Here is a 27,636-nt window from a genome sequence, read left to right on the forward strand (position 1 = left end):
GTGTTCAAAACCCCGCACTGAAGGCAGTAGTTTAGGAAACAGAGCCGTGTGGTTGACAGTGTTCTGAGGCGCAGGGCGGTGTGTGAACCAGCCTTAGAGAGTGATGGGAGGAAGGAAAGGCGCCTGGAGGAAGTGGCTGGGTTCTGAGCTGCAGCGCAGAGTCTGGCTCATCAGGCCAGTGCCCTCTGAGCTCTGTAACCAGCCACACTGGTCTCCTTTACGTTCTTTTAATCCCACAGAAATGACATGTTCCTGCCCACATCAAGGCCTCTCTAATTGTTGATCCATCTGCCTAGAACGCTTTCTCTACCAGCTCTCAGTTAATTCCAATTTATCTTTTAGATCCCAGATTACTTGATTCCATTTCCAGGAAGCGCTTTATAACTTTGTTCACTATACTTGAACAATGTGTTTTGGGTTTATAGTGCCTAGTCTTTCTACATTATGGCATAATAATAGTTCATTATAAATAATTGAACGATTATTCAATTCATATTTGACACTTCCTTTAGGCAATAATTAAGATTCACTAGTATAAAAACTTCTAGAATCACCATGAAATACAAAGCACATAGAAGTACAACAGACTCTTAGAAAACGCTCAATAACTTCTAGAAATTAAGTTAATGCAAAAATAAAAGATTGAGTAAACAAAAATTTGACAAAATAGGAGTCTAGAAATTTTCCACAAATCGGGAGTGCTGAATATATACTCAAGACATAAAATGAAGCATGGTGTACTTATGGAATGACAAATTTTGGTATGGCTGGGACATAGTATAAAGACTTATTGGATCCCTCCACATTACTCAAAACAATTTTGATTTTCAAGTATTATAGTGTAAGATTGGGAGAAGATATATACATATACTTTGTAAGTGAAACCACTTTTTATTTTTAAATATTTTCATGTATAATAGTGTAAGACTGAGAGAATAACATATACATATGTATGTAACTTTTCAGTGGAATCACTTTTTGTTTTTAAATTTTTTCAGGGCCTCTTTCACATCTTTGTTCCGTAGGCTATAAATCAGAGGGTTTAACGTGGGACTCACAAGGGTGTAAAACAATGAGGTCATTTTGTCTTGATCCAGGGAGTAGGAAGAACTGGGCTGGAAATACATGAAGAGCAGAGCTCCCTGGAAAATTGCAACAACTGTTAAGTGGGAGGTGCAGGTGGAGAAAGCTTTGACCCTGCCCTCAGCAGAGTGGATCTTTATCACGGCCAGGATGATGTAACGATAAGACACAAGAAGTCCTGAAAGAGCAACCAGTTCAATCAAACCAAAAATGGTAAATATCACTAATTCATTGACCTGGTGTCTGAACAAGATAGCAAAAGGAGAGGAGGGATATCACAGAAGAAGTGGTTAATCTCATTTGATCCACAGAAACATAAATGGAGTGTTAATATTGTATTTATCAAAGCATCCATAATTCCCACCATGTAAACTCCAACCATGAGCAGGGAGCACGCTCTGCTGGACATGTTGACTGCATAGAGTAAGGGGTTGCTAATGGTCTTGTATCTATCAAAGGCCATCACCACCAACAGTAGACACTCAGAATCTACAAAAGTACAAAGGATCAACCATTGCAGAGCACAGCCATAGAAGGAAATTGACTTGTTCTTGGCAATGAGGCCTACCAGCATCTTCGGTCCAATTGCTGAGGAATAGCAGAGGTCACTGAAGGAGAGGTGGCTGAGGAAGAAGTACATCGGTGTGTGCAGCTGGGGATCCATTCTAATTAAAATGATCATCCCAAGGTTTGCAACAAGAATAATGAGATAAACAATTAGAAATGTGGTAAATAGGGTCACTTTGATTCCAGGGTTATTGCTAATTCCCAGGAGAAGGAATTCATTCAAAGAAGAGCAATTTTCCCCATCCATTCTACTTTATTCTTCTAAAATGCTACAGAAATGAACAAGAAAATGATAGATAAATGTTTTAACTCTTCTTGAAACTCACAAAAATATAATCTATAAATCATATAGAGTTTATGTCAGTATATCATACTCTTTATCATCAAAAAATAATCCAGATGTCTTATTTTTATATTGTTGACAAAAGTTATAGTGTCTGTGATAGGATTTTGAGAGTTTGATTCTCAGTTTGGGTGTAATCCATGAGGTATGCGGCTTGTGTGTACCTTCATTGCTCTATCTCAGCAGTCAGTCATGAACTGAAAGCTCATTACAGGTCAAAACACCTAAATTAAAGACAAAGGTGGAATATGCAGCCTTATGTTTGAAAAATAAATAACCAATGGAGCGTTCAAGTGATTATACTGAGTTCTTCAAGAATCATGGTTTATTTGAGTGTGTATTAAATTCAGACAAAACAAACATCTCTCATTTAAAAATAATGAATGATATGATGTTACTCCTTATTCTATGTTGTTTTATTATTTATTGAGACACTAGATATATTCTAATGAACTTTTCTTTAGAAATATATTACTGCTTTGCCTCATTATTATTACTTACACACAGGAGTGTTCTGATGCCAAAGAACATGACTCTTGACCAGCAAGAAAGAAATGTTAAAAACAAGTGGAAACAACAGAATTCAACATGTTTCATTTCTTTAGATTTTAAACCTTTTTCATGAAAAATAGAGATGGGAACACAAATAATAAACATATCTTTGGTATATAGGCTTCTGTTTGTGTGAGTGTGTGTGTATGTGTGTGCATGTACCTAGGTCTTTCTCTATACATATATGAGAATCATAATATAAGTGATGATCTGATTTTGTTTTGACTTGAGTAAATGTGATATGTGGGTCATATGGGGTTGAATTTATACAAATTAGTATTTGTATTGTGATATCTCAATTATTACTGATAAAAATAGAAAAAAATTTAAAATTTGCATCTATTTTTTCACAGTGATTAAAAAACCCAAGATTTGTCTTCTTAATTTTGATTAAGATATAAATAGGTAAAACCATTCATTTGCTAAACAAAATGAGTCTGATTCACCCTGCTTTAACAAGAAATATAATATTTTGTCACTAGATTGTTGACTGTTAACTAAAGGAAATAAATTTAAAAAATATTCATTTACAGTTTTTTAAATATTTGATTCCTCATTTTTCCAAACGTAGGGGTGTTTTTTCTTCATTCCTTAAATTTGGTGACTCAGAAACCTACCTGTATGAGCAAGTCTTTCTGTGCTTGTCTCTGGTAGCTGAACAATTTAGACAGATCACATTTTATTTTTACTTAGTGACATTCGGGACTTAAATCTCTGTAGCTTCTGCCCTCACACTTCAGTATTATGCAAACATGTGATTAATTAGATTTCTAGTTCTGAATTTTTCTCTGAGAATATTGAAATAATTTCAACAAAGTTTGAACTTTTAACTCTTCACTGTTGCACCAAATTGATCAATGTCAGGCAGGGAGAATGATTGTTACAGTTTGATTCACTTCTACCCTGAGTCTACGCCGGCTTCCTCCAGTCAAATCAGACATCCAATGAAACTCAAATAGACCATCTACTTAATTATTTTATCTGTTACTTATTATTTATCCTGTTAAATTGATTAAATTAATAAATTTATTTAGTAAAATGATTATTTTGTTATTATTTATCCTTAATTATTTTTATCCTGTTCCTTTCCTTTCTGAAACAATCTCCTTCACCTTCCCAGTTAGAAATATAGCAATCCTCAATAGTTATATTAAATACTTTTTTTATTAAGCATGTGTGATTTCATTCCTCCAACCACGTCATCCAACTAGATTTCAATTATTTTGTGAGTATAACGTCAACTGTACTTAGCACACTTTTTTTTTTAATTTTTTATTTATTGCAATAACATTGGTTTATAACATTGTATAAATTTCAGGTGTACATCATTATACATCTATTTCTGCACAGATTACATCATGTTCACCACCAAAATACTAATTACAACCTACCACCACACACGTGCCAAATTATCCCTTTCGCCCTCCCCCCTCGTCCCTTCCCCTCTGGTAACCACCAATCGAATCACTGTCTCTATGTGTTTGTTTATTGTTGTTATTATTTACTACTTAATGAAGGAAATCATACGGTATTTGACCTTCTCCCTCTGACTTATTTCGCTTTGCATAATACCCTCAATGTCCATCTATGTTGTCACAAATGGCTGGATTTCATCGTTTCTTATGGCTGAGTAGTATTCCATTGTGTATATATACCACATCTTCTTTATCCATTCGTCCCTTGATGGGCACTTAGGTTGCTTCCAAGTCTTGGCTATTGTGAATAACGCTGCAATGAACACAGGCATGCATGTAGCTTTACGCATTGGTGTTTTCAAGTTCTTTGGATAAATACCCAGCAGTGGAATAGCTGGATCATATGGTAGTTCTATCCTTGATTTTTTGAGGAATCTCCATCCTGTTTTCCATAGTGGCTGCACCAGTTTGCACTCCCACCAGCAGTGTATGAGAGTTGCCTTCTCTCCACATCCTCTCCAACACATGTTGTTTCCTGTCTTGTTAATTATAGCCATTCTGACGGGCGTGAGGTGATATCTCATTGTAGTTTTGATTTGCATTTCCCTGAAAGTTAATGTTTTTGAACATCTATTCATGTGTCTGTTGGTCATCTGTATATCTTCTTAAGAGAAATGTCTGTTCAGGTCTTTTGCCCATTTTTTAATTGGGTTGGTAGTTTTTTTGTTGTTGAGATGCATGAGTTCTTTATATATTTTGGAGATTAAGTCCTTATCAGATGTATGGTTTGCAAATATCTTCTCCCAAGTATTAGGTTGTCTTTTCGTTTTGTTAATGGTTTCCTTTGCTGTGCAGAAAGTTTTTAGTTTGATGTAGTCCCAATTGTTTATTTTTTCTATTGTTTTTCTTGCCTGGTCAGACATGGTGCTTGAAAATATGTTGCTAAGACTGATGTCGAAGAGCACACTGCTTATGTTTTCTTCTAGAAGTTTCATAGTTTCAGGTCTTACGTTCAAGTCTTTAATCCATTTGGTGTTAATTTTTGTGTATGGTGTAAGGTAAGGGTCTACTTTCATTTTTTTGCATGCAGCTATCCAGTTTTCCCAACACCATTTATTGAAGAGACTTTCTTTTCTCCATTGTATGTTCTTGGCTCCTTTGTCAAAGATTAGCTGTCCATAGATGTGTGGGCTTATTTCTGGGCTTTCGATTCTATTCCATTGATCTGTGTGTCTGTTCTTGTGCCAGTACCATGCTGTTTTGGTTACTATAGCTTTGTAGTATATTCTGAAATCAGGGAGTGTTATACCTCCAGCTTTGTTCTTTTTTCTCAGGATTCCTTTAGCTATTCGGAGTCTTTTGTTATTCCATATAAATTTTAGGATTCTTTCTTCTATTTCTGTGAAAAATGTTGTTGGAACTTTGATAGGGATTGCATTAAATCTATAGATTGCAATGTTTAAAGTAGCTATTGATAAGTATGGACTTACTGCCATTTTTTAACTTTTTTTTTCCTCAGTGTTTTAGTAGTCTTTCTCTCTTCCTTTCTTCTTCTGTACAGAATTGATGGTCTCTTTAGTTTGACCTGTGTCTGAAAGCTCTACTCTTTAACTCCCTTCCTCCTTCCTTTTATGTTTTTGATATCATATCTAACCTCTTGTTTGTGCATTTGTATCCATTACGTTCTTATCATGGAAATAGATAATTTTTCCTATTTGAGGTCTTCTCTTTTTCCCTTAAATCAGTCCCTTTAACATTTCCTGTAGCACTGTTTTCTTGTTGATGAACTCCTTTAATTTTTGCTTGTCTGGAAAATTTTTGATCTCTCCTTCCATTTTGAATGATAACCTTGCTGGGTAGAGTATTCTTAGCTGTAAGTTTTTTCCTTTTATCACTTTAAATATATCATGCCACTCTCTTCTAGCCTGTAAGGTTTCTGCTGAGAAGTCAGCTGATAGCCTTATGGGGTTTCCTTTGTATGTAACTTGACTTTCTCTTGTGGCTTTTAGGATTCTCTCTTTATCTTTAATTCTGGACATTTTGATTATGATGTGTCTTGGTGTGGGCCTCTTTGGGTTTATCTTGGTTGGGTCTCTCTGTGCTTCCTGTACCTGGATGTCTGTTTCCTTCCTTAGGTTAGGGAAGTTTTCATCTATTATTTCTTGAAATAGATTCTCTGCCCCTTTGTCTCACTCTTCTCCTTCCAGGACACCTATAACACGGATGTTAGCGCGCTTGATGTTGTCCCAGAGGTCCCTTAGACTGTCCTCACTCTTTTTAATTCTTTTCTCTTTTACCTGTTCAGCTTGGGTAATATCTTCTAGTCTTTCGCCCAGCTCACAGATCCGTTCTTCTGTATCCTCTACTCTGCTTTTGAGTCCCTCTAGTGAATTTTTCATTTCCAGTATTGTATTCTTCATTTCTGATTGGTTCTTTTTTATATCTTCCATTTCTTTGTTGACATTCTCACTGAGTTCATCTATTCTTCTCCCCACATCAGTGAGCATCCTTAACACTCTTAGTTTGAACGCTCTGTCGAGTACGTTGCTCATTTCTGTTTCACTTAGTTCCTTTTCTGGGGTTTTGTCCTGTTCTCTTACTTGGAATGTATTCTTTTGCCTCCTCATTTTGCCTCTTTCCCTGTGCTTGTGTCTACATGTTAGGTAGGTCAGCTACGTCTCCTGCTCTTGGATAAGTGACCTTATGTAAGTGATGGCTTAGGAGGCCTGCAGTGTGCTTCCCTCAGTTCTCAATGTTCCAGGGGTGACCCCTATGTGGGCTACGTGTGTCCTTCTGTTGTGGCCTGTTTGCTCTCCCTGTAGGCGCCCAGGGAGGCCAAGTTATGCTCCTGGCCAGCTGTTGTAATGCTCAGCTGCTTGTAGTTGTTGTGGGCCCTTCAGTGTCTTTATCAGGTGTGGGGAGCCCCAGTACAGTTGGCTACAAGTTCTAATACCACATTTGTGTTGCAGTATTTCTTTTAAGTGAGTAGGCCCCCAGCGTGGCAAGTTGTTAGGCTCAGGGCCTTACAATTGCTGTAAGCCTCTAGCCTATTAGGTCTCTTGTCAGCTCTCTGAGGATTGCAGCTGGGTGGGGCTGGCCTCAGGCACGGGAGCACCCAATTGTTTCAGGCTTTGGAAGGTGGGGCAAACCCCCTATGTGGGTCTTTGAGAAGCACAAATCTTGTGCAGCTGACAAGCCCTGCAGCCCACCGGTCCACACACACAGCCAACACAGTCCTGCCCCGTGTGCGTGCCCTGACCTCCTGAAGCAGACCCAGTGTCTCCATGGCGTGAGCCCCACACACTCCACTACTGCCCCACACTCTCCACAGGCTCCTTGTGCATGCCCTGCCCAGCTAAAGTCGGCTCAGTTGCCAGGCTGCAATCCAGTCACCAATCTATGCAGGCCCACAAGTTGCCTGAGGGCTTGTTGTTGGGTGGGGCCAGTCTCTAGGGTGGGCTGCGTGCCCTGGCTGAGCTGGATTAAATTGGTGCTCTAGCAGGTGGGGCAGACTGGGCTAGCAGGCCCCAGGGAGAACTCCAATGGCGTCTGTGTCAGCACGCCCACATCAGGCCACAACAAAGGCCGCAGCCAATGTCCCAGTCCCTGGAGAGGTCTCACCCCTCACCAAGATGCATTCAGGGCCTATTAGGTGGGTGTCTTTTCACCACAGCACTGTGCACCTTTCTTTCTGGAGATTTTAGGATGCTTTCTGAAATGGGTGAGTTTGCACACAGGTCCTTTAAGAGCCGGTTTTAGTGTCTTTGTGAACCGGGTTTTCTGGGGGTACTCCCCAATGTTTTAGTAGCAGGCAAAGTCAGATATTATGCCGCTGGTCTCCATTGTGCTGGGCCCACAAAATGCCCACAGCAGGGGCGCTCCCTGGCTCAGGGCCCTGTGCCTCCAGGGAAGCTGCGGACCTGTGCGCTGCTCCTGGCGGCCGTGAGGCGCTACGGCTTGTGAAGGCGGCATTTTTCCTCTCCAGAAGGGAGTCTCTGCCTCTTCCACCTCAGTTAGGATTGTCCGGTGTTGCAGGAGTTCCTCTTATCCAGTTTTCTGTTCTGTCTCAGGGGTAATTTTCCACGAGTAGTTGTAAATTGGCTGTGTCAGCGGGAGGAGGTGAGTTCAGAGTCTGCCTAGGCTGCCATCTTGACTTCCCTCCTAACCCTATGTTTTATTTAGTTTTATGGTTTCAGGTCTTATGTTCAAGTCTTTAATTCATTTTGAGTTGATTTTTGTGTATGGGGTAAGATAGGAACCCAGTTTCATTTTTTTGCAGTGGCTACCTAGTTTTCTCAGCACTGTTTATTAAAGAGATTATTTTCCCCCATTGTATATTCTTGGATTTATTGTTGTAAGTTAATTGACCGCAAATGAGTGGGTTTATTTTTGGGTTTTCTATTCTGTTCCATTGATCTATATGTAAAAACATGTCTGCTTTTATGCCAATAACATACTCTTTTTGATCACTATGGCTTTGGAATATAGTTTGAAATCAGGAAGTGTGATGCTTCTAGTTTTGTTCTGCTTTCTCAAGATTGCTTGGTAATTAGAGGTCTTTTTCGGTTCTATACAAATTTTAGGATTGTTTTTCCTATTTCCACAAAAAAAATGTCATTGGAATATTGACAGAGATTGCATTGAACATGTATATTGCTTTGGAGAGTAGGGACATTTTAACAATATTAATTCTTCCAATGCATGGTCATGGAATATCTTTCCATTTATTTTTGTCTTCTTCAATTTCTTTCATCAATATCTTATAGATTTCAGTATGTAGATCTCTTACTTCCTTGGTTAACTCTATTCCCAAATAGTTTATTCTTTTTGACACAACTGTAAATGGGATTTTTTTTCTTAATTTCTCTTTCTGGTAAATCATTGTGAATGAATAGAAATGCAACTGATTTTGTATATTGATTTTGTATCCAGAACTTTCCTGTATTTGTTTATTAGTTCTAATTGTTATTTGGTGTAGTCTTTAGGGTTTTCTATATATAATATCATGTTATGTGCAAATAGAGACAATTTCACTTTTTCCTTCCCCATTTGTATGTCTTTCATTTCTTTTAGTTTTTCTGGCTAGAACTTTCAGTAGTATGTTGAATAAAAGTAGCAAGTTTGGGCATCCTTGTCTTGTTCCTCATCTTAGAGTGAAAGATTTCACATTTTCACTGTTGAATATGATGTTAGCTATGGGTTTGTCATATACGACCTTTATTTATCTTGGTGTGAATGCCCTCTCTACCTAGTTTGCTGAGAGTTTTATCATGAAAGGATGTTGAACTTTGTCACTTGATTTTTTTCTTCATCTATCAAGATGATAAAGGGATTTTTTTTTCATTTTTTTAAATATGGTGACTACACTGATTGATTTGCAAGTGTTGAAACATCCTTACATCCCTGGAGAAAATCAGACTGGATCATGGTGCATGATCCTTTTAATGAACAATTGAATTTGGTTTGCTAATATTTTGTTAAGGATTTTTGCATCTATGTTCATCAGGAAAATTGACGTTTAATTTTTTTTCCTTGTAGTGTCTTTGTCTGGTTTTTGTACCAGGCTAATGATGGCCTTGTAAAATGAGTTTTGAATTACTGCCTACTCTTCTATGTTTTGGAAGAGTTTGAGAAGGATTGGTATTCATTCTTTAAATGTTCAATAGAATTTGCCAATAAGACGATCTGGTTTTAGACTTTTCTTTTTTGGGAGTTTTTGATTGTTGATTCAATCTCCTTACTAGTATTTGGTCTACTCAGATTTTCTATTTCTTCCTAACTCTGTCTTGGTAGGTTGTATGTTCTAGGAATTTATCAATTTCTTCTAATTTGTTGATTTTTTTGGCATGTAATCATTCATAGTAATCTCTTATGATCCTTTGTGTTTGCATAGTATCAAGTGTAATGTCCCTTCTTTAATTTATAATATTATTTATTTGAGTCCTGGCTCTTTTTTTTGCTGGTAAATCTAGCTAAAATTTGTTTATAGTTTAAAAAAATAAGCTGTTAATTTGATTGATCTTTTCCGTTGTCGTTTTAGTCGCTATTTCATTTATTTCAGCTCTGATATTTATTGCCTTTCTTCTACTAAATTTTGGCTTAGTTTGTTCTTCTTTTTCTTTTTCCTTGAGGTACAAAGTTATCTCTTTTTTTCTCTAATGTAACTATTTCTCACTGTAAACTTTATTCTTAGAACTGCTTTTGCTGCATTCTCTAACTTTCAATATGTTGTGTTTCTATTTTCATTTATCTTAAGATACTTTTTGAGCTCTTTTTTAATATCTTCTCTAACTCATTGGTTGTTCAGCAGCGTGTTGTTTAATCTCCACATATTTGTGAATTTTCCAGTTTTCTTCTTCTAACTGATTTCTAGTTTCATTCCATTGTGATGGGAAAAGACGCTTGACATGATTTCAATCTTCTATGGCTTTCCTGAATGGAAGCACTGTTGGCCATCAGAGTCAGGTGATCTGGGAACATGTTCCTTGGGTGGCAGCCACAAAAGCTCGGGTGTGGACATGTATACAATCTCCTTCCAGGGAGATATCCGTGACTTGAGGTGGGCAGGAGTGAGAGAGTTGGGGGGAGTCTGTAGGCTTTCCTGATCTCCCAGGAGGATGCCAATCAGCCTCCAGACGCATGCTAAATTTAAGGCCTGACTCTCAGGCAGCAGCTTTTAAAATATGCAAATAGAAACCAATCAGAGAAAGACTAAGAGATGGGCTTTTCTGCCCTCTATCTCTGCTCCAAGCCCTGGTATAATAACTGCAGATAGTGCTGACTTCCCTTAACAACTGCATTTTTGTTTGCTCTAGTCTCGTGGGTCTTATGGATGCAAGCTCCATTGGCTTTCAGAGATATGGGGATTTGGAGGCCTGTCCCTCTGGGAGTATTAAAATTTGGGACACTATATGTGGGGTCCACACTGTTCACTCCTCAGGGAGAAGCTGGGAGCTAGTTGTTCCCTCTCAACTGTATGTCCCTGAGTTGGGAGTGAGAGTTATGGTGAAAGTGTGTCTGAGCCTTCTTTACCTGTATCAAGGTGGATATTTTCTCATTACTCAATGTGTAAGAGTCACTTAGCTAGTTTCTTGATTTCTTTCAAAGTGAATGGTACCATGTGTAGCTCTTCATTTGTTGTGCCCATGGGAGAAGAGCAGTTTAGGAGCTTTCTGTGTCACAATAAACACTGCCCCTTGACCCCAATAATATTGTATTTGGAAAATAATATTTGTCATCAGCCACTGGGGACATGTGAGAAGGATGTGATGTAGAGTGACTAAGGAGGGAAGGGGTGATGAGGATTCAAGTAGACAGGCTGGAATATACAAAGGCTTTTGATGTAGTGCTTCCTTTTTGTATAGAATACCAAGATAAAGACTCATTATAGTCCATCTGCCCAAGCTTATATTTGAGTCATGATTCCCTAAAAAATATTCCCCATAATCTATTATTCAACCTCACAACTTTAAGAAGAGGAAGCCCAAAATTAATTGACTCACTTCTATTTTTCAAATTCCATTTAGAGGACTTAAAATTTCCTTCTCTTTAGTTCACACCCTCTAGGTCTGATAAAACAGCCGATATGTAGATCAAATCAGTCCTTAAATGCTGTAATATATAGCAGTCATAAGAGAAGGAGATGAGTTAATCAGATTGTGTGTTTACTTCCTCTAAATTAGTGGCAATCCACTGACACCCCGTTATCCTTGAACAATATATTTCAAAAAATGTTTTCTACCATACTGATGCATAAGTAACATTTCCAAAAGAATATGTGTCAACTGAGGAAAAAGTGGTACAGGTGAAATGCCTTAAAGTTTTTTATTGAGAATAAAAATTCTCTATATGTTTGTTGAGCATGAGTCTGTGTGAGAACTCACAGTGTCACACAAATGCCCCTTTGAAAACCAGAGAATCTTCATAGGCTTTACTTTCATTTAGAAATGTTTTCTTACAAAGGAATTTAAAAACAGTAGCTAGAAAATCTAAGACATTCAGTGACTTTTAACTTCTACAACTGTAATGGATAATTAAGCAAGTCCTTGAGTCTTACATGCTCCTTCACATGTCTGGCCGTATCCATGTTGTCTCAACAAGCTAATCAGTGCTTTAATCGTCAGAAACTGGAGCAGAGACAGAAGAAATAGTCAAATATTCAAGAATGTACACAGAAGAGTGTTGTTTACTTCTAGTGTAATTAATACGTAGATTTCTATAGTCCATTACCTTAGTATCCACACCATTTATGTACTTTAATAAAAGTTATAAAATATATATAATCAAGCCACATATCATTAATCCTCAGTTAATTTTGTGTTATTGACATATAATTAGCAATCAAAAATGTTATCTGATGTTTCACTTTGTTATATATTTGTTTTGCCATTTTGTGTCCCAGACACCGTGCAGTGCTTTGTATAATGGGGATGGAATGCTCAATCCTTGAGCAAAGATTGCTTACAATCCCATATTAGAGACAATGATTTAATAAACAGCGTGATACTAAAACAATATTTTAAGAAGAGCGTTGTCTGTGAACTACAAAATGGGACATTTAACCAGAGCTGAGAAAGGGGAGGAATGGAAGAGAAGCTTCCTGGAGGAAGTGATGGTGGAGTTGATAGTTAGTAATTACAGCACAATGATGTAATTTATCAAGACACTTTACATTTCTCTTTACCACCTGTCCGTGTTGGACTTCTTTAATACTAAAAAGTTATAGAACTGGCCACCTCAAGACCACTGACTGTCAGACCCTCTGTCTAGAATCCTTTCCTATCTCCAGCTTGCATTTTTTTAGATCTGAGACTGAGTATCTCCATCCAGGGAAGCCTTTCCTCTGTACACTAGATTCTAAATTTTTTTCTAGATTTTTAACCCCCAGGTTTTTACTTCATGAAAGTTTTTACTCTTATTATGAAATATTTGAGTACTTAGTTAATAAATGTTTGTTTATTCCTCTAGATTATAGGATTCATTAGTATGGAAACTACTGGATTCATCATGAAATGCAAAGTATCCAAATACACAAAAAGCACTCTGTGAACACTAGATAAATCTTAGTATCCTTGAAATAATGTTTGAATGAAAGAATGAATGATAAAAATATGGTAAAATTAGAAAAGTCATGTTAGTTTTCACTATAAAGTAGTATCATAAATAAAGTCAAGACCATAGTGAATGACAACAGGTTAGGGAGCTGCAGCCTTTTCTTATTTTGGGCTTCAGTACGGATACTCACTCATTTAAACATGTGAGAAAATTGTGTTTCCCATCTATTGTGTTATATAATTTTATGAAAATGACAATCACTAAATGTGTCTGTGTGCATAAGCGTAATATAAATATTTAAAACCATCCTTTACTTTTCAATTTTTCTAGGGCCTCTTTCACATTCTTGTTCCGTAGGCTATAAATCAGAGGGTTTAACATGGGAATCACAAGAGTGTAAAACAGTGAGGTCATTTTGTCTTGATCTAGGGAGTAGGAAGAACTCGGCCTGAAATACATGAAGAGCATAGTTCCCTGGAAAATTGCCACAGCAGTTAAGTGGGACGTGCAGGTGGAGAAAGCTTTGAACCTGCCCTCAGCAGAGTGGATCTTTATCACTGCCAGGATGATATAACAATAAGAGACAAGAACTCCTGAAATGGCACTTAGTTCAATGAAGCCAAAAATAGTGAATATTGCTAACTCATTGACCTCTGTATCTGAGCATGAGAGCAGTAGGAGAGGAGGGATATCACAGAAGAAATGGTTAATCTCATTTGACCCGCAGAAACATAAGCAGAATGTTAATGTCGTGTGTATCAAAGCATCTGCCATTCCCACCAGATAAACTCCGGCCACGAGCAGGGAGCACACTCTGCTGCACATGTTGACTGTGTAGAGCAAGGGGTTGCTAATGGCCTTGTACCGATCAAAGGCCATCACTGCCAGCAGTAGACACTCAGAATCTGCAAAAGTATAGGAGACGAAACATTGAAGAGCACAGCCATGAAAGGGGATTGATTTGTTTTTGGCTAAAAGGACCCAAGATGCTGGGTCCAATTGCTGTGGAATAGCAGAGGTCACAGAAAGAGAGGTGGCTGAGGAAGAAGTACATCGGTGTGTGCAGCTGGGAATCCATTCTAATTAAAATGATCATTCCAAGATTTGCCAGAAGATTAGTGAGATAAATAACTAGAAGCATGGCAAATAGGGTCTCTTTCATCTCAGAGTTATTAGTAATTCCCAAGAAAATAAATTCAGTCAAAGAGGAGAAATTTTCTCTCTCCATTCTTCTTTGTTCTTGCCTAAATTTATAAGAAAATAATCAAGAAAATGACAGTCATATTTTACCTCTTCTGGACATCCACAAAACATCTGTAAGGCAGAAAATGATTTCTTTCTGTAACTGTTTTTTAATGCTCAGAAAATTACCCAGTCACATACCCAGTCTTTGAAGAGATATTGCTATCTGTAAGACAATAATAAAAAATATCTGGTATAGGCAGTCGAGAAACTTTGATCTAAATCTAAATGTCATTCCTGAGGTATATGACTTCCTAGAAGCTCTATCATTTCTCTGAGCGTTACCTTCCTTATCCCAAGGAAGAAATTTAGATGAATTTATATCTAATTGTGTATTCAAAATGATATGGTAGAAACACTGGTGTTAGAGAGACCAGGTTGTAAGATGTGGGATTAAGCATTTTCTATGGTTGAAAATATTCATATGGACGCAAAAAATATTACAATTGTTATGTTCCTCAAAAATCGTAGTTGACTTGAAGACTTTGTATTAGTTTTAGAAACAATGAACATATCACACAATAGTAATAATAAAAATTACGATCTCACTGCTCCTGTTCCAAGTTGTCTTAAGTATCTGATGAGACATGAGATAAGTATTATTGATATTTTCTCTCAAAATGTTTATGGTTTGCCACAATACTTATTACCTATTTGTGAGAGTGGTCTGGTGCCAAGGAGAAGGTTTTGACCAAAGAAAAGTGCTAAAAAAATAGAAAGTGAAAACAATAGAATTTAAGACATACATTTGCATCTCTTTGGATTTTAAAGGACTTTTATATTAAAAAACAGAGATGAACCGAGGGACAATAAATGCTCCTGAGATATATAGGCTTCTCTCCTTGTTTATGTGTGTTTTTATGTGTCATATGTTTGCAGGTATATACGACTCTGTTGATATATGAGAATAGAATGTCAGTGTTGGATGTATTTTGGGGACTTCAGTAAATATGGCACGTGGTTCAGATGAAGCTGAGTTTGCTCGTGTTGTTATTTGTAATGTGGTACCTAAATTATTTTTGAAATAAAACAAAAAAACTTAAAGTCATGTATATACCTCCCCAATGATAAACACAGAAAATACTTTCTGGTGAACTTACATTAAAATAAAATAATTAAAACCATTATTTTATGGATACTATTAAGTTCAGATGAATTCTTCCAGTTCTAAGGAGAAAACATTATTTTTTGGACATTAGATTGCTGAGTTTATTAAACTGAGTAAGCAGGCATAAATGGTTTGGTTTACAAATCTCTCATGTTTTAATGTAATGTTTTCTTGTATATGCTTAAATTTAGAGACTCAGTGGTTACCAGAGGGGAAGTGAGGAGCGAGGAGGGTGAAGGGGATAATTCAGCACATGTGTGTGGTGATGGGTTGTAATTAGTATTTTGGTGGTGAACATGATGTAATCTATGCAGAAATAGATGTACAATGATGTACACCTGAAATTTTTACAATGTCATAAACCAATGTTACTGCAATAAACAAAAAATTAAAAAAAAAAAAAAAGAAACCTACCTGAGATGAGCAGGTCTTTCTGTACTTGCTACTGGTTGCTGAGAATAGGCAGATGGCACTTTATTCTACCTGGTAGCATTTGGGACTTAAATCTCCGAGGCTTCCACTCTCAGGCTTCAGTGTGTGCTAACGTGATTAACCACATTTTCTGTGCTGTATTTTCCCCTGTGAGTACAACAACTGCTTTACCAAAACCTGAGCTTTATTTCTTCACTATTGTCAACACATTGATCAGACAGGAAGAAAATTGCAAATTATTTTACGTTAAGCTTCATGTTTACACTGAATCTATACACTCTGTCTCTAGTCAAAGCAGAAATCCAGTAAAATACGAAAAAGTAATGTTCATCTCCTTTCTAGTATTCATTTTATTTCTTCCATTTTTGAAACACTCACCCTCACCACTTCATTTAGGAATATTGCTGTTCTTCTATGGTAATATTTTTATTGAGATACAATTTTATAAGCTATAAAATTTACCCTTTCAAAGTGTACACTTTTTGGTTTTCTGTATATTCACAAGGTTGTGCAGCCATCACCACTATCTAATTCCAAAACCTTTTCATCACCCCAATAAGTAACTCATACCCATTAGCAGTCACTTCGGCTTCTCGCCTCCCCTCAACCCCTGGCAACCACTGATCTACTTTCTGACTATGTACGATTGCCTATACTGGATATCTCATATAAACGGCATCATACAGTAGGTGGGTTTTCTTTGTGTTTGGTTTCTTTCTTTTAGCATATTTTAAAGGTTCATCCATGTTTTCACATATGTCAGAATTTTCTTTTTTATGCATGAATAAAATTTCATTTTATGAATATAACACATTTTGTTTACCCCTTCATCAATTAATGTACATTTGGGTTGTTTCTACTATTTCGATATTACAAATCATGTTGTTTAAACATTGATGTCAACAGAAACTATACAGGTCAGTTTCTTGAAAAGCATTGTCTTGGGGCCGGCCTGGTGGCACAAGCGGTTGGGTGCGCGTGCTCCGCTGTGGCGGCCTGGGGTTTGCCAGTTCTGATCCCCGGTGTGCACCGACACACCGCTTGGCAAGCCATGCTGTGGTGGCATCCCATATAAAGTGGAGGAAGATGGGCACGGATGTTAGCCCAGGGCCAGTCTTCCTCAGCGGAAAAAAAAAAAAAAAGAGGAGGATTGGCAGATGTTAGCACAGGGCTGATCTTCATCACAAAAAAAAAAAAATGATGAAAACAAAAAAAGATAAAAGCATTGTCTTATTCCCATCCCCCAAACACATGTCAGCCATCTATACTTCATGGATTTTATGACTCTATCACATTCTTTACACTTAGTATACTCTTTCTCGAATTATGTTTATTTTTTTCATTTAAGAATTTCTCTACTACTTTTAGGTCATTTAAGTTCTACGCTTATTTTTTGCATCACTGAAGTCACTAGTACAAGGATTTGCAAAGATTATTGCTTACCAAATATTTATTGCTAAATATTTTAGGTTACTTGAAGTAGAGCGTGGTGTACAAAGAATAGAAATATATTGGTTTTGGGAATTTTTTCTACTAGTATAGCTCATATATGCAAGGATGATTTGTTTAAAAAGTTTGCATGAATAATCATTTTTCTAAAAAAAAAAGAGTTCTACTTTTTTCTAAAAAGAAATTTAGTTTGCTGCTATCTATACTAGTTCTTTAAGAAATTGAAAATTGCTGCTAAGTTTGAATTTTATATCTCCGTAAATACTCCCCAAGGTATAACAATGGAATTCTCTATACTTCCTGAATCTTGCTCTGCTATCTTGCAATCTGATGTGACTGGGCTACTTCCTAAGGTCCCGGAGCTAACCACGCTTTCACAAAGACAATAATGATTGAAATGCCTGTCACTCTCGCTTCTACATGTGTCCTGTTCAAGTGCTGCTTCATTCAGTGGCTTTGTAAGTATGTGCAAAACAAAGAGTAAAAAGAGATTACGTAATACTTATGGATTTACTTAAAGTGTTAAAAATATTAATAAAATAATCTGAAATGAGAAATCTCGGAGTCCTACAATGGGCTGATGATAGTTTGGGCAGATTAAAGACGAGTGGACACTTTTTAGACATTTTCCTTGGAGACACAGTGCCTGTTTACCCTCCCTTGAGTTTTTGCTGTCCTTTAACTGCTTTAACCAACAGAAACAGGCAGAATTACTGGAAGTCACTTCTGAGTCCAGCCTTTAAAGAGACAGTCACTGAAAGCCATGAGCTCCATGTAGGAAGTCCAACTATCCTTCTGGATAAAGCATGTGACAGGCTCTGAGACTACGTGGAGAGGGAAGGGGGCCAGCTGAGTCTGTCTTTCTAGCCATCTCACCCTGGTGCCGGTTAAGAGAGACCCTGCATTCTAGCCTAGCTTTCCATTGAATGCTGCATTGTGATCTCAGTCAACATGAGGAAGAACAGAATTTTTGCCCAATGATCATTGTTTTAAGCCATGTAATGTTGTAAAGTGAAAAATAACTAGAATAGTGTAGAGAGAATATAACCAGAGAGAATTTTTTTTCAGGAAGCATTTATTTTTACCATTACGTCGTATTGTATATACATATGGACACATACACACACACGCACACACATATATATATATCTGCAAAGACTGAAGAAAATATTTTCCAACAATACATCTGACAAAGAACTTACACCCAGAATATATAAAGAAAACTGATAACTAATAAAAAAAAAACACAGCCCAACAAAAATGGTAAAAATGGGAAATGATTTAAATAGACAATTCACTAAAGATATATAAATGGCAAATTAACACATAAGAATGTGTTAAGCACCATTAGTCATTAGGGAAATGAGATTTAAAGCTACAATGAAATAATATGACACACCTACTAGATGGGCTAAAATTAGAAATTCTGACCATATCAAACATTAGGGAAGAAGTTGTGGAACCTCAACTCTCGTACACTCTTGTGGGGAATGTAGAATGCTACAATCACTTTGAAAAACAATTTGGCAGTTTCTTAGAAAGTTAAACATATGCCTGTACTATAATCCACTTATTTTGCTCCTGGGTTTTATCCAAGAGAATTTAAATCACATGTCCATACAATGATTTGTACTTGAATGTTTATAGCAGTTTTATTTATAATGGCCAAAAAACTTGGAACAATTCAAATGTTCATCAATAAGTGAATGACACACAAATTGTGGTATATCCATTCACTGGAATAACACTCATCAATAAAAAAGACAAACTATTGAAACATGCAACAACGTTCGTGAATCTCAAAATAATTATGATGAGTTGAAGAAGTTGCATATGAGATAGTACACAGTGTAGAATTCCATTTACACAAAATTATATACAGTGCAAACTAAGAGTGACAAAATACATAACAGTCGTTACTTGATATGGGGTGAAAAAGAAGGATGAAAAGGAAATACAAGGATATTTTGGGAGGTGATGGATATGCTTATTGTTTTCCTTGTGGTGATGGTGTAACCAAGGATATTTGGCAGAAAGAGAGTTGAAAGAGAAGAAACTAGTACATTTTTTAATGTACTAATAGCTTCACATTCATAAAATTATCGCATGTAATTCTCTAGATGGGCACCATGGAACAAAAAGAAGCCTATTTCTAGACTCAGTTCTTTAACTAACTAGCACTAAGTCTTTGATTCATCCAAATTCTCTATGTTTTAGTTTCCTTAGCAGAAATAATTGGTCTAAATAATTCCCAAGAAAATTTCCAGTACTAAAGGCTATAAAGGAATACCAAAAACATAGTACTAAAGACTAACAGATTCAGGAATCAGTATCTAAAACCACTTCTTGTATTGCCCTTATAATGAACACAGGTTTGGTTTGCAGTAATACCTGGATTCCATTAACAATCTTTGGAAATGAAAAATGAGAAAAAACGTACTGATCTCACACCTGTGGTATATCTTCACTTTTAGAATGATGATGGACTCACTAGTGTTAAAGAGTTATCACAATTCATCTTATAGTTTCCTCTCTGTTTAGTGAGGCAAAACTGAGATATTTTTACAAATAAGAATTGATGCTGAATGTAAGTTCTCTTAACAATCATTTTATTAACTCTCTACAGCAAATGGGTGATACCACAATAGCAGTTCAGAGACATGTTACTGAGAAATGAGATAAAATTAGAAACCCCCTAAAACATAATCCAGAGAAACAAAATGGATTCTATGTGGCTAACTGGGACCTAAAAACAAAATAGAGTCAGTGGCCTTAACGGGACAGAGGTGAAGTCACATATTCTGTTCCCAGAAAAACCTCAGTCGTACTTGAAACCTAATGTTTCCTTCTGTATCTGGGTTGCTCAGCCCAATACAACCTCACCTTAACCCAGCAACCAATCAGCACAAGACAATGGTTTCCATGTGAGGAGAAGCTAGTAGAGGCACTGCTAAAATGTTCCTGTGGCTTCTATGATGTTAGCCTTTGAAAGCTTGGCTGCGCCTTCCCCTCTTCGGAGTCTACGTTCAGTTTGCTCCAACGCTGCATCTCCCTGGTTTGGAAACTGTTGATGCAAATGCAATAAAACTTTCCTTTGACAAAATTCCTGTTTTCCAGAGACTTTTTGGTCAACATTACGTTCAAGTAGTAACCTTATAGCTTGAAGAAGGGCTAGAGAAAAAGAATCACCCCTGCAGCACAGATTTGTATGCAGTGTGGCAATTTTATCATTTGACATTAGAAAAATAATATCAGTAAGCTGCAGTGTTTGCTGACCAGGAGCAAATTCATACATGTGTATACATGTATATACCCTATGTACGTTTGTGTGAGTGTGTGGTTCTATATGCATGGACACACATTTTGAATTGAGGTGGAAGAAGTTGGGTTGTATTCGTTTTGGTACATTTATTTATGTAACCGTAACAGTATTACTTTGATTCTGCTTAATAATTGGCAGGGTAATGTTTATACCTAATTCTATATCATACACACACACATAATTAGGGAGCACTACATGTATATGTGTATACATATATATATGTGTGTGTGTGTATATATATAATGAATTCAAATCAACATCATTTATGACCATAATTTAAAAGATGATTATTGCTTTTAAAATTTGTGAACAAGCTGTAAATACAGCATCACTACGAGGCCCTTATTTTGAGTTCATATCTTTATTATAAAAAATAATATGTGTCTGTTTTTAACTGGAGAAAAGTCTACTGGAATAGAAAATGACTAATACTGTGTTATTTCTCTATAGGAAGAGAGTAGACCTCTTCATTCAGTGGCGCTTAACACTTCCATCTCTAAAGTCTACCCTAATTCACTATGTGGTAAAAATATGCAATTAATTAAGATTTTTCTCCACAATAAATGATGCATCTTTGTTTACAAGAGGTGAAATCTTTTGTTTTAGTGAAACGAAGAAAATAACTAAGAAAAAATAAAATATAAACAAGAAAACACAAAAAATTATTAGTACCTGCAGCTGAACTGGTGGTGTTTTTCTTGTACGCAGCTCTATCTGCCTGCTTGGGGGTTTCATTGTTGTGTCTGGAATAGTGTAGATTATATATCTATCGCTGTGTCTGGTCCCCGGGTTTTTCAATATTTTATTCTCAGAAATAAGTGACAGATATAATCGTATGGTTTATCTTCTGATGTTTCATATAGGTAGCATTATTGAGAAAGAAGTATAGAATATTTCCCATTGTTCTTTTGCTCCTATCTGCATAGATGTTCAGTCTTTTACCTGATTAAAAATAGGTCATGATCTCCAATCAACCAACATCTATTATTTATGTTTCACCAATCCTGATATAGGTATATTATTTTAATTCCATGATATTAAGCACACAAATGTACATGAACATGCACACTCCCATTAAACACATTGTGACAATTAAGGAAGATTTTATGTAAAGATAGGAAAAGCCAACTGAAATTACACTGCCTAGAGATAACCATGTTTTCTTGTATATATTATCAGATTTTCAAACAAAAAAGAGATTATAATAAACACATTTATATATAAAATATTATCAACAGAGGCATTGTGTTTCTTTCCATTGATGTATACTCATTTATTTCATTCATCCTCTGGCTTATATACAATTATTCATACCTCTTTTGCTTTTTTCAACATGGTGTTAGTGGAAAGATGGAAAATTTATACACAAAAATACTCATATACAACTCTTTATATCACAAACAACTTTAAAATGAGTGAAAGTATGCATGTATAATTCATCATATCCAGTGTTTCTTTAAGGAAATCCTCAGAAATGGACTTGAGGGACAAGAAGAGACAATTTTGGAGTTGTTACCAAATGCTAGGAGTTTTCGTATATTATCTCTTTCATTACTATAAAATATCGCATATTTAATATATTTTCTAATTTATTCTAAGTGATTATTAACAACCTCCTTAAACAGATGCAGACATTGACATCTAGACTCCCACAGATATTAGGCTTTTCTGGTTGCAAAGCACTTGCTCTCAATAGGTTCCTGATGACAATGTAATGAAATACGTCCCTCTTAAGAAATAATTATCTTAGTTAATATCATGAAACACTAAAGTATGTTTACATGAAAGTCTCATTTGAAAATTTACAAAATAAGTGGTCCCCAGATTTTTAGAGTTCTAAGCCACTGAGAGACCATCTAAGTATCACCTCTAATACAAAGCAGGATTTCAACCTTGGTGATTGATATCAGAGGGAAGTGTAAAAAGAAGGGTCACCAGCTGTGGAAGTGGTCTGTTTAATTTATTACAATGAAACACTTGAACTCTGTTAACCTTTGTGGGAAGAGAAAGTCATGTGGGGTGAAAGTGGAGGGTGGTGGCACTGCACAGTTCCAGGGAGAAACTAGAAAATAAGAAAATTGGTGACCCCTGAGATTGTGCAGCATGGCAGCCCTGGGGGATACTCTCTGTATTGGCCATGTTCTGAGTGATATTTTACAATATGTAAATCAAGACAGCTATGTGTTCGTTGAATGTCTACTGTTGATTGATATTTCATGCATAATAGTAATTCACATCAGCTGTATTTTCTGAGTCTTGATATAGTTAATTTAATTGCCGCTAAGCCAGTAAATGCAAAACTTGAGGGGGAGGAGAAAGTAAGAAGTGTTAGGCGTCTACTAGTTTATGCTGCAGAGCATTACAGGTTCTTTCCTGTTTCTTCAAAACCTCACCTGGACGTTAGCAGGGACATAGGATTTCTTCTGTTTTTTCTGTTTGTTTCTTTTATTTGTTTGTTGTTGTTTTCCTCCCTTGCTTTCTATAAAGCTATAAAACTCATCAGGCTAAAATTAGTAACATTAGTACATTTTTAAATTTGGGAGGTGATTCTTAGCAACAATTTTTAATGCCTTCATATATTTCAATGTCATTCTTTATGTGATGTTCCCAGTACTAAGATACCAAACGTACTGCTGTAGGAGATACTGTTAAAGCAAAGCTCAAACTATATAATGAATTGCTAAATATTTTCCACCAGTTAAATTCAAGAAACTGATGCATTTGTGCTACCCAAGACATTTACTACCACTGTTTACTTTTCTGGTACATATTTTAAGGATATAGGATTTTTCTTGGTCTTTTCTCCTGAGTACTTTCAAATCAATGTTTTTCCTTCAGTTGCTTCCCTGTGCTCAGGGATGTGAAAATCCCTCAGGTTACATTTTGATCAACTAAGACCTAACTCTAGCTTCTTAGACAGGGCTGTTCTTCCAGAACACGTAGACCACGTTCCCTTCAATCAACCCCCTCCTACGATTTAAACCTGAGTTGTGGAGCTACATTATTACAAATTGGATGAGCTAATTTAATTCCCAAGGGATTTCTGTTTTCATTAAGAATGGAACTACAAATAATTGAAAAAAAATGTCTTTAGGAGAAAGACATTTACTTCAGATAGAAGGAAGTGAGAAAAATTTATCTGTATGTAGGAGTTTCCAGGTAACCTTGGTGACACTACAACAATACTGTGTAAGCAAATGTTTACCTAGAAGATCACATTCTTCAGAAAATAGTTGTGTGCTCCTGAAGCTCTATTATGACACAGTTTTTATTTCATGATATTGGTACCAAAACACATTAAATTTTCATGCTGCTGGAGGAAAGACTAGCAGTGCCTGTGGGTGGATGAAGACGTGGTTATTCTACAAGCAAAGCAGCACTTTAAGTTACATAAAGATTATGTATTGAGATAGTCTATGAAATAAGTGCACTACATTAATTTTACAAATATATTATGAATACTTATTGTGTACAAGGACTTGAAAAATAAAATCCTGTGGTGGCTTACAATCTGATAGTGAATATACTTTGATTTTGGAAAATCTATTGAGTAAAATATACATATAGAAAATTTTATTTAAAGAAGTATACTGCAAGTAAGTTTTCAGAAGTAAAAGATTCTCTTCAACTAGAACCAAGCCAAAAAAAAAAAAAAAACATGTCTAGTATCAGAAATCATCCCCACACCCAGCACAAATTAATGTCCAATGTGGTAGGTTAGTTTCTAAGTTTTTGAAGTATATAGTAGTAAAATTATACAGCACTTACAATTTTTTGTCTTGCTTATTTTACTCAACATATGTTTGTGAGATTTCTCCATGTTGTTACATGTGGAGGTAGTTCATTCATCTTCATTGCTGTGTAGTTTTCCAACGTACAAAATTACCATAAAGTTATTTATCTGATCTAGAGCAAGAGCCAGCAAACTATGGCACATAAAGTTTTATGGGACTTGGGACACACCATCTTACTTACGTATGATTGAGGGTTTTTTTTGCGATACATGGACAATCCTAAGTGGTTGTGACAAAGAGTTTATGCCCTGTAACACCTAAAATATACAATATTTAACAGTTTAAGAAAAAATTTGTCAACACCTGTACTATTGTGTTGATAAAAATTTGAGTAGGTTTCAGTTTTGTACTATTGTAAATAATGCAGTGGTGAATATTTTTGTACTTGTCTTTGAGTGGACATAGCCACTCGTTTCACGTTGATATAAATCTAGGAATAGAATTTTTAGGTCAGAGGACATTTATATGTCCAGCTATAGTAGACACAAGATTACATTTTACAAAATAAAATGCCAATTCTCATTTCTACTCTCAGTGTGTAAGATTCTCAGTTGTTCCACATCTGTACCAATACTTGGTATTTCAATTGTTTACATTTTTCCCATTCTGTTTTGAGGCATAATACTCCATTTAGATATTCATTTTCATATCCTTGAATAGTAATAAAGTTGTATATCCACTTATTGAAGTGTCTATAAAATTCTGAATTTGGATAACAGGTCATGAAAAAGGTCATTTGGATACATATTTATAAGTATTCGGCCTTCTGAAATCTGTACTATCTAGCTGGCTTCAAAATCAGGGAGAGGAAGCCCACAATTAACTGATTCAGTCAATTTTATTTTTATAATTCCATTTATTGGGTTTAAAGTTTCCTATTTCTTAGTTCACACCAACTAGATCTGATAAAACAGTCAATATGTAGATCAAATCAGTCCTCAGATGCTCTAATATATAGTGGTCAAACAGAGGGAGATATATTCATAAGATTACATGTCTACATCCTCTAATTGAATAGCCATCCACTGACACTCTATTTTTCTTGGATTTATATATTTCAAACAATGTTTTCTTCCATGCTGCTGCTCATTAATAACAATTTCAAAAGAGTGTCAATTGAGAAAATATTGTACAGATGGAAAATATTGTACAATTGAGAAATATTGTACAGATTAAAGCCTTTTATCAAAAAGAAATATACTGCTCATAGGTTTTTCCTAGCATGATACCTAGTGACAAGTCACAGCGTTCAACAAATGCCCCCTTGGAAAGCAGAGGATCCTCTTGGGTTTCACTTCTATTCTGAAATGTTTTGTCACAAGGCATTTTAAAATAGCTGCGAAAAAAGCTAAGACATTCCTTGGCTTTTAACTTTGACAATTGTAATGGATAATTAAGACTTCCCTTTAGTTTTAAGGGCATGTGGTCTTTCAAATATGCAGCCATATCCATGTTGTCTCAACAGCTGAATCAATGCTTTAACCATCAGAAACTACAGCGGAGACAGATGAAATAGACAAATATTAGGAATGTACAAAGACAAATGCTCTTTACTTCCAGTGTGATTAATATGTAGGTCTTTATAGTCCTTAGTATCCACAACCATTTGCACACTATTTTTTTTTCTTTTTTCTGCTGAGGAAGATTAGCCCTGAGCCAACATCTGTTGCCAATCCTCCTCTCTTTGCTGAGGAAGAGTAGCCTGGAGCCAATATCTGTGCCCATATTCCTCCACCTTGTATATGAGACACTGCCACACGTGGCTTGATGAGTGGTGCATAGGTCCATGCCCAGGATTCAAACCTGCGAACCAAGGGCTGCAGAAGAGGAGCACACAAACTTAACCACTAGGCCATTGGTCTGGCCCCATGTACTTTCTTAAAAGTTTTTTATATAGATATATATATACGTACATATATATATACATACATATGTATTCAAGCTACATACTGTACCCTCATTTAATTGAGTTACTAACTTCTAAAAGGCATGCAAAAGTGTGACTTGGTGTTTTTAATTTATTATTTGTTTGTTTTCCCATTTTGTGTCCCAGACACTATTCAGGGCTTTGGATAAGGGATGGAAAGCTCAGTCCTTGAGAAAAGCATGCTCTAAATCTCATACTGGAGGCAGTGATTTAATCAACATGATATTAAAACAATACTTAAAAGAGATTTTTGACCATTAGCTACAGAATAGGACATTTAATCAGAGCTGACAAGGGGAAAGAAGGGATGGAAATTTTCCTGGAGGGTTATTGGAGGAGTTTATTGTTGATAACCACACCATAGTGATGTACTTTACCCTTTTCATTGCTCTTTATAGTCAAACCAATTGGAATTATTTGCTTCTTCATTTTTTCCAGCTTTGTTGAGATAAAATTGACAAATAACATCGGGTATGTTTAAGGTGTACAATGTATGTTTTGATATATGGATAATTTGTGAAATGATCACCACTCTACCTTGTTAAACAACCCATCACCTCACATAGTTACCATTATTTTGTTGTGTTGGGAACATTTAAGATCTACCCTCTTAGCAAATTTCAAGTATACAATACGGTATTTTTTGTGTGTGTGTGAGAAAGATCAGCCCTGAGCTAACATCCATGCTAATCCTCCTCTTTTTTTTTTTGCTGAGGAAGACCGGGTCTGAGCTAACATCTATTGCCAATCCTCCTCGTTTTTTTCCCCAAAGCCCCAGTAGATAGTTGTATGTCATAGTTGCACATCCTTCTAGTTGCTTTATGTGGGACGTGGCCTCAGCATGGCCAGACAAGCGGTGCATAGGTGTGCACCCGAGATCCAAACCAGGGCCGCCAGTAGCGGAGCGTGTGCACTTAACCGCTAAACCACAGGGCGGCCCAACAAAACAGTATTTTTAACTATACTTACCATGCTGTATATTAGATCCCCAGAACTTATTGATCTTATAATAGAAAGTTTACACCATTTGACCAACATCTCTTCATTTCCTCCAACCCCCATCCCGTTCCAACCACCATTCTACTCTCTGTTTCTACGAGTTCAGTGTATTTAGATTCCACATATAAGTGAGATCATACAGTATTTGTCTTTCTCTGTCTGACTTTTTTCACTTAGCATAACGCCCTCAAGATTCATCCATGTTGTAGCAACCATGACTTTTTACCTCTAAAGAGTCATGGACTTGTCCACCTCAAGATCTCTCTAATTATCAGACCCTCTGTCTACTATCTTTTCCTCTCCCAACTTGTACCTTTATAGATCTGAGACTCAATATCACCATCCAACA

At 36.3% G+C, this 27,636-nt stretch overlaps 2 pseudogenes; both read right to left on the reverse strand.

Annotated features, from left to right (window-relative positions):
- Positions 1–971: 971 nt before the first annotated feature.
- LOC131395729 (olfactory receptor-like protein OLF2) lies at positions 972–1,897 on the reverse strand (annotated as a pseudogene).
- An 11,414-nt stretch (positions 1,898–13,311) lies between these two features.
- LOC131395097 (olfactory receptor 5W2-like) lies at positions 13,312–14,245 on the reverse strand (annotated as a pseudogene).
- Between the last annotated feature and the right edge of the window lie 13,391 nt (positions 14,246–27,636).

The sequence above is a fragment of the Diceros bicornis genome, chromosome 31 (assembly GCF_020826845.1).
Source record: "Diceros bicornis minor isolate mBicDic1 chromosome 31, mDicBic1.mat.cur, whole genome shotgun sequence".
Lineage (NCBI taxonomy): Eukaryota > Metazoa > Chordata > Mammalia > Perissodactyla > Rhinocerotidae > Diceros > Diceros bicornis.